Genomic DNA, 11,184 nt, shown 5'->3' on the forward strand with positions numbered 1-11,184 from the left:
TGGCTGCACTTTTTTAGACCATCTGAAGTTTCCAAACACTTATCAAAAGCAGACTTACATAACACTCAGTTAAAGTTTCTTTGCCAGTTGTACCTATTCCTAGGGAATTATGAGCTCTCCAGAATGACAGAAGCCTTGTTACAACTTATTTAGATATCTGTTATGTAAGTCTGCTTTTGATAAGTGTTTGGAAACTTCAGATGGTCTAAAAAAGTGCAGCCAGACTATTAACCAGGGTTGGTTATCTCTGTGTATGTGCCTCCAAGTTGCTTGTCATCCTACGGTGGCATCATTAATTTAATAGGGTTTTCATAGGCAAGGAATACTCAGAGGTGGTTTTGCTAGTTCCTTCCTCTCAAATATAGCTTGCAGCACTGGGTGGTCTCCCATCCAAGTACTAACCAGAGCTCATCTTCCAAGACTAGATGGGATCTAGTGCCTTTAGGGTATTTAACTGTAGAGTTGGCTATAGGGAACATACAATTCTCTTGATACAGTAATTTCACTGGCTATCAACCTGTTTCTGGACGCAATTCACAGTGCTGGTTATGACCTATAAAGCCTTATAAAGCTCAGATCCAGGTTATCTGGAGGCTATATGAGCTCACATGGGTTTTGAGGTCTTCAGGAAGCCCCTCTGATCTGTCCCAGCACTCTCCCAAACACGTGTGGTGAGAATGTATGACAGAACCTTTTTGAAATCTGCTGTCAGATGCCGGCATTCCTTTCCTAGAAAGGCTAGACTGGCCCCTTCCATGGCAGGTGAAGACTTTCATATTTTGGCAGGCTGTTGAGAACTGAAAAACAAAACAAAAGGAAAGTGCAGTACTGTTCTTGTGTCTTGATTTTTAATGTAGGTTTATAAATTGCTTTGAACTGCACGCGGTTTAATTATATTAGTATGCTTTTGTTGATGAGAACTATTACATGAAGTCAAAGGCTTTCACGGATGGAATCCGTAGTTTTTGTGGGGTTTTCAAGCTATGTGACCATGTTATAGAAGAGTTTATTCCTGACATTACACCAGCATCTGTGGCTGGCATCTTCAGAAAATGCTGGCATGGGAGTGAGTGGGATATATATATTGTGTGTGACCCTTGGTTGAGAGGGAGTGATTTACATGTTAATCTCTGTGTTGGTCTGTTGTTGAATGGCAAGGCCTCAGGGTGTCTATTTAATTAATGTCTGCTGGGAAATCCCTCTGACCTGGAGTGGTTTTCATTTGCGTGGACTGAGTTTTGATTTTGGTGTTTTTCAGAACTGGTAGCCAAACTTTGGCGCGTTCTGGACGGGCCCTATGGGGTGCCGCTGTTACTCACGAGGAGCGGCGCTTCCTGACATGCCTTGCTCCTGCGTGTAATGACTACCTCAAAATGCCGGCGCCGCATACAGATGGGCACCGCCATTTTGACTTTGCAGACGCACAGCGTCCGGACATCACACACCAGAAGTGGCATCGCAAGTGTGCGCCTCGCGGCACCTCTTCTGGGGTGCAGGAAGAAGTGCCATTTTGGCGCTTCTTTGTTGCTGCGCCCAGGAACCGCGCGGTTTGGCTGCTGCGGTTCCCGGACGCAGCAACCGGCAGCAGCGCGAGACCACCCGTTTTGGGTGGTCTGTAACGCGCCTTTGTTTACTTTAAGGTTTTCTTCTCTGCTGTTGAAGTTGTCCTGGCGTTTGTGGATTTCAGTGTATTCCCTGTGCATTCCGATCAAATAGTTGTTGGCATGGTCCGAATTTCAGTGTTTTCAAATAGCATTTTATTTCCGGGATTGTTTACAACATGTTCTGGTACTGCTGATTTTTCTGACTGACCAAGTCTACAGTGTCTCTTGATGTTTGGATTCATGTTTGGACACTGTGTTTGGTGGTCTCTATGTAGACTTATCTGCAGCTGCACAGTATGTGGTAAACTCCTGTCCTTCACTGGATGCATTTGCTGGATTTTCTTGGTTGGCTGAAGATTGTTTGGAGGTTGTGTTTCCCTATTCTGTCTGTAACTCATATGTTACCTTTGGATGGTTGTTTGTCTTCCCTCCTATAGGTTTTTCTGGATCTGGCAACCCTTCTGATGTCTGAGCTGGAGAAACCATTAGCCTGTAGAGCCTAGTCTAGGTGCTTCAATTCATCTTCCAGGAAGTGGGGTTCATAGTGGGGACCTTTTCTTGGTCCACCAGCGTTTTTACAGTGCTTCTTTTTTGTTCTAGGTGATGGTTGGAGTTCTTGTGTAGGTTTCTGTCTCTGTGTGTAGGTTTTCTGTATACTGTGTGGCCCAAATGTTGGTTTGGTTAGTGGATGACCAAGAATCCAGGAATGGTCGTGTTCCTTCCTTTTCTTTTTCCATTGTGAATTGGATGTTCAGGTGGATGTTGTTCAGATGGTTCAGAAACACAGTCAGATCTTCTTCTTCATGGCTGCAAATGGTGAAAGTGTCATCCACATTTCAGAACCATGTTGTGGACTATTTTGGTGCTGTTTCCAGGGCTTGCATTTCAAAGTGTTCCATATAAAAGTTTGCTATCACGGCTCAGAGGGCTTCCCATGGCTGCCCCATCTCTCTGCTCATAGAATCCATTGTCCCACTCTTCCAGAACATGGCCACATAGGCCGAAAACCCCACCAAAAATTAGATAACTATTACATTTATCTGTTTTAATTTTGTAAATTTTTTGCATACCAGGACTGGGGAAAAGAAGGGATATAAATACATAAATAAGTAAATAAAAAACTGTCATACGTGGTTTCTTATATAGTCCAAAACATACACATAAAGCAGAGTGAGACTTTATTTTCTACTCAGTATCAGGATGGTTTTACATCTTATGTACATGATACATAGAAGTCAAAGCTATAAAGAAAAAATTCTTTGCATGTTATATAATGAGGGCAATGGGAGATAATTTGGATTTAGCTTCAGCAGTGGATGCTGGTTGACAAGATACTGGTTTGTTATCTTTATATTTTTGACATTCTTGAGGCTTAGATTCAGTGTGAACAGTACTGAATACAAGCACAAACATAATTCTCTTTCTATAGCATTTTTGGCATTTTAGCTTTGGGACTATAATCCACCATTATAACACCTTAGCTTGGGGACTCCATTACAGCATATGTGATTATTAATGCATGCAGAGCACATTCTGGAAAGAATGTTTATATTATGCATTTGCTTTGGCATCATCTTTGAGAATGATGCCAGAGTAGCTAGTAAGGAGAAAGCTTCCAATTTTACCCATGAAAGAACTAAATTTATCATAGTTGTTAACCACATCAAAGATAGTTATAGCTCATAGGCCTGCTAGGATATTAGCTGTTAAAAATGCAATCAAATATGGTTTGAGGGAGATAAATGTTTATTTATTTAACACTATATTTCCCATGTTCATAAAGTATATTGGTCAGATGGAGAATTGTGTTTATTTTGAGGAGCAAAGTCATTGTACATCTGAAGATTTCAACATCTGGAATTGGAATATTTGAGCACTGGGACATTTTAGTCCAAATAGGTTTACATAGGACCACAGGTATAGCCCCCAAGGAAGTGATTTAACTTGGTATTTGTGTTCATGCACAGTGATAGTTGATAGAAACCCATCTTTAGTTTAAAGAAGGTGAGAATTCAGTCTGAAATGCAAGAGAACAACCTGAACAGTTGAATAATTTTGAGTTATGTAAAGGGTCTATTTAATTGCCAACCAATATGTTTTAATTGTTGTATCACGCAGTTAGTATTGTTGTTGTTAATTGCCCTTGAGTCAACCTCAGCTCATGGTGGCCTCATGGAGTGGTAAAATAGTGTCCTTTATATAAAATGACAAAATCAAGGTTTGCTTTTTGAAATTTATGTATTTAAAGAAAAATATTTTCAATGTTCTGATGCTTGAACCCATGGATAAAAATGTATGCATACAGAGAGCTGACTATTCTTGTTGCTTTAGAACCTTTCAGCTCTGCCCTTACAATTTCTTGGAATTAACTAAACTATACAAGTAAAACTACATAAGTAAAAGAAAAGATTTGGATCTTCTGACCAAAACTCCATAATTCGCCAACCTGGCAGTAGAAAGCTAACAAAAAGCAAATAGTTATTTTACAAAAATTCAAGTGACTGAGGCATTGAGTAAAGAACTAGCTGAGAAATGTTAAATCTATTGGCTCTTTAGCACTGTCTCTCATTTAATAAATTAGTAACTTAATTAATAACTCATTCAATAAATTAGTAACGTAATTCTAGAATTAGGTTAATGCCGAAATTCCAACTTAAGCCTATCAATTAAGTTTTAAAATGCTGTGGCAAGCATTGTGTTCTCCTAACAGGATAACAAATGGCTATGCTGTGATTTATTTTTGTAGTCTGTATGCAAGCAAGCACCTACCTTGAGTTGCTGATGGATGTCAAGGTGAGGGTTAATAGCTTCAGTGCACTGAGCTGTAGCAAATGCCTCTACAAGGATGTAACTTAATTGACAAGCAGGTGCACCTCATTATGGAACGGTAAGTTGGGTCTGCTGGAATTTGGAGTTGGAAACAGCAATGGACTAAAGAAGAAAATGTTAAGGGGGTGAGGGAAGAAGGAAACAATATCAGTGTTTATCAGTATTCCAAAATTGTTTTGTAGCAGTTGGTGGGAGAAGCTCCCTAGAGCTTTCAGTGTTTCAATAGGAATGTTTGAAAACAGCAAACTGTACCAAACAGAAGATGATTACTCTAAGAAGAGTGGATGAATGAATCTGTATTTACTGTAGTCTGTATGATATTGGAGATTATCACATGGGGAGGCTTCCATTCTCTTTCACTGATTAATTCAAATTTAAAGCGCCCAAATAGCATGATCAGGATTCACACCGCACACTTTTCTCCCATCCTTCTCCCATCAGTAAATCGCAGTTGCCAGCCTCCCTGTGTGATAATCTCCTTACCAGCGCACTTGCCCTGTCGGTAAAGCGGGATCTTCTATTATTGCCAAATGGCAGCTCCATGATGCTTTACTGACGGACAAGTGTGCTGGTTGCGGTTTAGTGATGGGAGAAGGACGGGAGAAAAGTGTTACTTGAATGCTTTAAATTCAAATTAATCATGGGGGGAGGATGGAAGCCTCCCTGTGGGATAAAGTCCATTGTCTTGGCCAAATGAAAGCTGAGATCTGGCAACAGGAGATGTACATGTATCATGTAGCTACATCTCCATAGCTATCACTCCCAGTGCTCCCCCAATTTACTTTGTAAGCAGTGTACACATACCCCCATGGCTGTTTCTGTATTGTAGTGCAGGGGCATCAGTGGGGATGCATTCAGCTATTTTTCTATAGCTGGATGCAGTGCAGCAGGCATCTGCAGAGGCCTCCAGGGATCCTCTGGAGATCTCTGCAGATGATATCCTTGCAACAGGTCCAGCTACAAGAAATTTTCCCAATCTCCCTGCTCTCTAATGACATAGAAATGGGTGACACGGAAATCAGTAAGCTGTGCTGCTTACAAGATGGATGGGTGTGTGTGTGTGTGTTGGACTTCTACAGTGGCAAAAAAAGTGAGTTGTGATGGTGCAAGTCCAATTTTCCACATTGTAATTTACCACCACAGTGCAAAACTATATGTAAGAATACATGGCCACACTTCTGATTTTGCATGGGAGAGATGATTCAGGAAGAGATCTGAGCATAGTAGCTTGCTTCTGTGTGTAGAAGGCCTTTGTCTGATCAGGGTCAATATGTGGCCTGTATTTTTTTTAAAGAATGGGTGATCCCATAGGAAAAAAAAGAATTCTGGAGTCTGGGCTACTTTGTTACACATGCTGGCAACAAGAAATCAAAGTTCAGTGTACATCATTTCCCAAACAACAGTTCTCTGGACACCTCAGAAATTAATAACAGATAATTGACACTTGACAGCACATTCCAATACATGTCTATTCAGAAGTAAGTCTAAAAATAAGTCTTTATATGTTTTCTGGGTATTTATATTGTTTCTAGATTAAACTGGATCAAAATATCTCTAGTTTTCTAGTGTTTCCACTTTTGTCTGTTGTAAGAAAACTAAATATCCAGCTCTCATAGACATCAGAAACATAATCATGGGCCTTCTAGTGGAAAAACACTTAAGTTCATAATTTTCTGACAGACAGCATGGAGGATTCAGGAGTAGGACAAAGGAACAAAGAAGCTATAGTTAGTTTAATAGGGAAAAATGGTTACAGATTAGATGAGCACAGTTAATCATGTTGTTGTTGACTTACCATCAGATGAACCTATCACAGTGTATTCTTGGCAGATTTTGTTCAGAGGGTTTAGCCGTGCCTGGACAAGGTGATTGAGTAAGTTTCCATGGACAAGGAGGAATTCAAACCATGGATGCTTTTTAGCATCTTGACATCCTTTTCTTCAGACTCATCTTCATGTACAACAGCTCTTAGTCCCTATAAAAGGCAGTGAGCAAGTCCTTCAAACATTCTTGAACCACCCTGGAAATGATTCAACACAACTACTTTAGGCATTACTCCATCCTGACATAGCTTCCCAAAGTGTATGTACAAACAAACTGGCAGAAAAAAGAAACTTACTGGAAGACATAGACTTAAGACAGGATTTGTTTGGACACAGACCTATGGATGATGGCTCTTACTCCTAGTTAACTACATGAGATAGTAAGATGGGATAAGAAAAGACTGAGAAGTTTTTTGCTGCTTTCTAGATTTTAAAATCTAGAAAAGAAAGTTTTCTATGAATATTTTGTGAGTTTGTGGTCTCTTAATGTTTACAAGGTAGTGATAAGATGCATAGGCCATAAAGCATGTACAGTCATGACAATTTCTTTTAGAAGGAAACTGTAACTGGAAATCCCTCAAAGGTTTATTGAGGAGTTTCTTATATATCCCCACAGTCGTCCTATTGGGCTTTACACAGGCAGAAAAATATCTGCTGTTCCAAAAGTTTGAAGCACTCTCTTACACACACACACACACACACACCCTACTTAATCCAAAAGGTCTCATCTTTTGCTTTATCTGTTTCAACTTCCTAAGCTATGTAATATTAGTTTGTCATTAAAATGATGCCTCAGCCCCAGGAATTTTAAGAAGTGCAAGCTGTTCTCTCTAAACACCATAGGTTTCCGTTGTATTGTGGAACAAATTTAATTCTTAGGAGAGCAAAAAAATGTATGGGGAATGCGTAGTTCAATCGCTTCCTCCTATTCCCTGTGGTTTTCAGAATAATAAGCTTTTTTTTGGATAACAAGATGAAACAGTAAAATAAGGTTTGCATACATTATGAAATTTTAGGCATCAGGGACTGACTTCAAGTAAGATCTTTCACAATGGAAAAAAATATTCTGTTTGTAGCTACTTCTGCTGTATGCCAGTAATATTACAAGGCCATCTCTCCCACCCACATGATTGAGGTAGTAATGAGTCCTCTAGTTCTATAAATTGTAACTAATGTTGTTATATAAAGAGAAAATATATTAAACTAACATTATGGAATGTTGTATGTGGGTTGTGTGCCTTCAAGTTGTTTCTGACTTATGGGGACCCTAAGGTGTATCTATCATGGGGTTTTCTTGGCAAGTTTGTTCAGAAGGTAGATTGCCATTGCTATTCTGTGAGGCTGAGAGAGTGTGACTTGCCTAAGGTCACTCAGTGTGTTTTTGTGGCCAAGTGGAGATTTGAACCCTGATCTCCAGAGTCATAGTCCAAGGCTTAAACCACTACACCAGTTATCTGGTATTTATTCCTTTCTAGGGATTAAAGAGACTGCCGCTGCAACACCTTTTTGCTGTTTCTTCAGCACAGCGCATGTACGTGCTGCTCCAAAGACATGGCATGACACCACCCACCATCTGGTCAAGCAGGAGGTGTGGGGGTGGTGTCTGGGTGGCCAGTGATTGCAATCTGTGTTATAAAATTTTGAGCAAAGTCTTGCTTGCATGGGAAATTATAGTTGTTGCAGTTTTTTGTGTCTCCTTTTTTGGATAGAAATATATATTGATAATTTTGAGTCTCTTGGCCACCATTTTGTTTTCCATATTGCAGTTAGAACTAGAGTTAATTCTGTTTGTGTGAATCGTAGTAGTTCAACTAAAATATCATCTGTTCCTGGTGGTTTATTCTTCCCAATTACTCTTATTGCAGCTTCTACCTCATTTTCTAGCATTTAGAGTTTGTCTTTGTATGGTTCATCCTACCATGTGTCATTCATTTTTTTTCATCTCTTTTTTTATAACTCTTCTGTGTATTGCATCCAATGTCTTTTTATTTCTTCTTGATCTTGTAGTATGTTCCTCTTCTGATTACTGAACATCTCAACCCTTGGTTTAAATTTCCCTTTGAATTCCCAGATCTTGTGTAAGAAGTCTTTCATTCTTCCCTTTTTCTTCTTGTCTTCTATTTCTTTTCATTGATTATTATAGTAGTCCTCTTTATCCTTGTGCATTAGTCACTGAACAGTTGCATTGATGGTTCTGGTTTTGTTCCTAACTCCCTTTCCTTTTGCTTCTTTCCTTAAATGCTTGAAGGATTTCATCTGTTATCTGTTGTTGTTTCTTCTTCTTCGTCTTTTTTGGCCACCAATAATGTCTTTCTGTATTCTAGATTTATACATGAGTATATGCAGTAATTGTGACAAGGTCACAATCAGAGTACCTTGAGGAACCAATTGCAAGGATTTCATGAGTAATTTCATTGTTCCTCAGACCTCCCATAGCATATTGGTTTTTCTCAATTTCTGCTATTTTGTACCATTTCCAGCTGCTGCAAACTTGCTACAGTTTCCCCCCTATTTTATTTTATTTTTGGGAAAATGAACATGCCTATTAAAGAAACTACAAAATATAGCGCACTGTCATAAAAGCTATGGACTTCTGAAATTTACTTGACTATCACATTTAAAGGGCAGTTTTACTTTGTGCAGCATCTGTTTTTGAAGTGCAGACAATGAAACAGATAAACAACGCATAATGAAACCATCTCTATTGCAGTTGATTCAGAAAATCTAAAAAATTTCAGAGAACAGCTAGGCATCAAAAGCTCTCGGGGACCCAGTCAATTTTTTCAGAGGGTGGGCTTGGAGTGGTCAAGATGTGATGCACATTGCCTCCTTGTCAGATACATTTTTAAAACAAACAAATGAACACTAATTATATGTTTTCCCAAATATTGTTTGCCCCACCTGCTCTATGGGAATGAGCAGGTTGAAAGTCCCTATCTGTATATAGCAAAGAACAATAATAATAATATAAATAATAGCTGATGCTATTTTCCTTATCTGCCCATGGCTTCATTAATGATAGGGATGCAAATCTTTGACTATTTCATCCTTGGGGGAAAACTATTACATGAGTTTTCTCCCCACCACTGAAGAAAACAGATTTTCCTCCACAGTATTTTCCTCCATATTTGAATGTCTCAAAATTTGGGACAAATTATTCTATGTAGATAAACACATTGGGTTTTATTTTGTTTTGAGGTTTTTTCCCCTGTGAAACAAAACAAACATTTTCTGCACAGAAAAAGCATTTCCTGTGAAGGAAACAAACATTTAAGTGAAGAAAATGGGGACTGGGGTTGGGTGGTTGGGAAGGAAACAGGGTTTTGCATTTTTTAAAAAACCCTTGCTTTTCTATGCGTAACTTTTCTTTGCAACACTTTGGGACAGTGAGAAAATTGCACAAGAATCTCACTGGTCTATCATTCTTCTTGATGGGCTTTCCATACTGTTGGGAATTCAGTTTTTCAACAACATCATCACCTGATATAAAGTGTTGGTTGTTTTTGTTGTTGTGGGCCTTCAAATAATTTCTGACTTACGATGACCCTAAAGCCAACCTATCACAGGGTTTTCTTGGCAAGACTGGCAAGATTTCTTGGCAGAGGGGGGGTTGAATATGTGCGAGCCTCCATTTTCTCAGGGGTGGTCCAAATGGGATCCCCCACCAACTGTACATACAATGAAATAACTACTTCTCTGTTTTGTCTGCTCTTCTCTTCGTGGCCCTTTCTCTGTTATTTCTCAGTGTAAAAATGTAGATATTATGCTTCCTGTGTTTTTTGTACCCTGTAAACAATCACACAACTTCGTCCTCTTGTTGTTATTTTTCAGCAAATGTATTAACTGTATGAAGAATAGAAATTTAGTAATGTGGCACAGAGTACAAAAATAAGGAAAACAGAAACTGATGAATTTCTGCCTGTAAGAGTTATTAAAGACACTTTTCAAACAGTCTCTCTTAGGAAATAAAGAGGAAAAAATGGTAAAGCACTTAGCTCATACTTAGAAACCATTTATATTTTGGTTCATTAGAAAAGTGAACACAAAACCAATTCTGATTCAAAGTTGCATAGAATGTGCTCATACCAGAATGGTTAAAAACAAAAGCTGGCAACCTCATTTGGAGCAGCTGGTGCATAGTAGGCTGTATTGCCATGAGTTAAAAATTAAAACAAGTGTAATCTGAAGTACTGAGGATGTTTTGGATGTTCCCCGTTCAAAGTTTTCTCTGTAGGGACTCCTCTTATTACTCTGTGTGTTTTTAAAAATATCAGTCTGTGAGTAAGAGATTCCCTTTTCACACTGCCTCCAGGAATGCCTCTGTGGGGAAATATCTACACCTAAACCACTAAATGGAGAAGCTCTTATTTTTAACATGACAAAGTGACTTGCTGCTTTTTGAAACAAGCCTCATGTTGCAGAATATGTCAGTTATTTCCTCATAGCCACCTAGTGCTCCAGTTTGTTCTGGATCAAAGTCCTAATGTTTCGGCCCCTAGGCTCTGAATGGGGTGATTTTAAGAGTTGGTGTGTGTGTGTGGCTTTTTTATACTGGATTAATAAAAAAAGAGAAACTATAAAAACCTTGCCCCATGAGTGTGCCATGCTTTAAAGCCGTATTTTAAACTTCAAATATGCTTGTGAGTTAAAAACTAATGCCTGAGGAAGGGGGAGGGAAGGGTGAACCAAGGTTTTCTTGTTCATAGAAAATTTGGTATAATGGATGCTGTGAAAAAACAATCTTCCAGCAAAAATGTATGGAAAATGACATTTGTTAATTTTATGTTTTGGTTATTTTTAAAATCCCCTTTCCTCGTTATTTAATCAAAGCATCTTTGGGTAAGCAGAACATTAGACGTATCTGTGCAAAGGTAAACTTTGCTTAGAGGGGTGGTGATGTTAGCTTTTATTACAGTGGAAGTAGTTTT

General features: G+C 38.9%; 1 long non-coding RNA gene across 1 annotated transcript; it reads right to left on the bottom strand.

Annotated features, from left to right (window-relative positions):
• Positions 1 to 643: 643 nt before the first annotated feature.
• Positions 644 to 6,409, bottom strand: LOC121931042. Its single transcript, XR_006104060.1, has 3 exons — positions 6,229 to 6,409; positions 4,374 to 4,535; positions 644 to 797 (listed from the first exon to the last, which is right to left on the bottom strand). It is a non-coding gene; the product is annotated as an uncharacterized LOC121931042 (long non-coding RNA).
• Positions 6,410 to 11,184: the final 4,775 nt, after the last annotated feature.

This window comes from Sceloporus undulatus, chromosome 5 (assembly GCF_019175285.1).
Source record: "Sceloporus undulatus isolate JIND9_A2432 ecotype Alabama chromosome 5, SceUnd_v1.1, whole genome shotgun sequence".
Lineage (NCBI taxonomy): Eukaryota > Metazoa > Chordata > Lepidosauria > Squamata > Phrynosomatidae > Sceloporus > Sceloporus undulatus.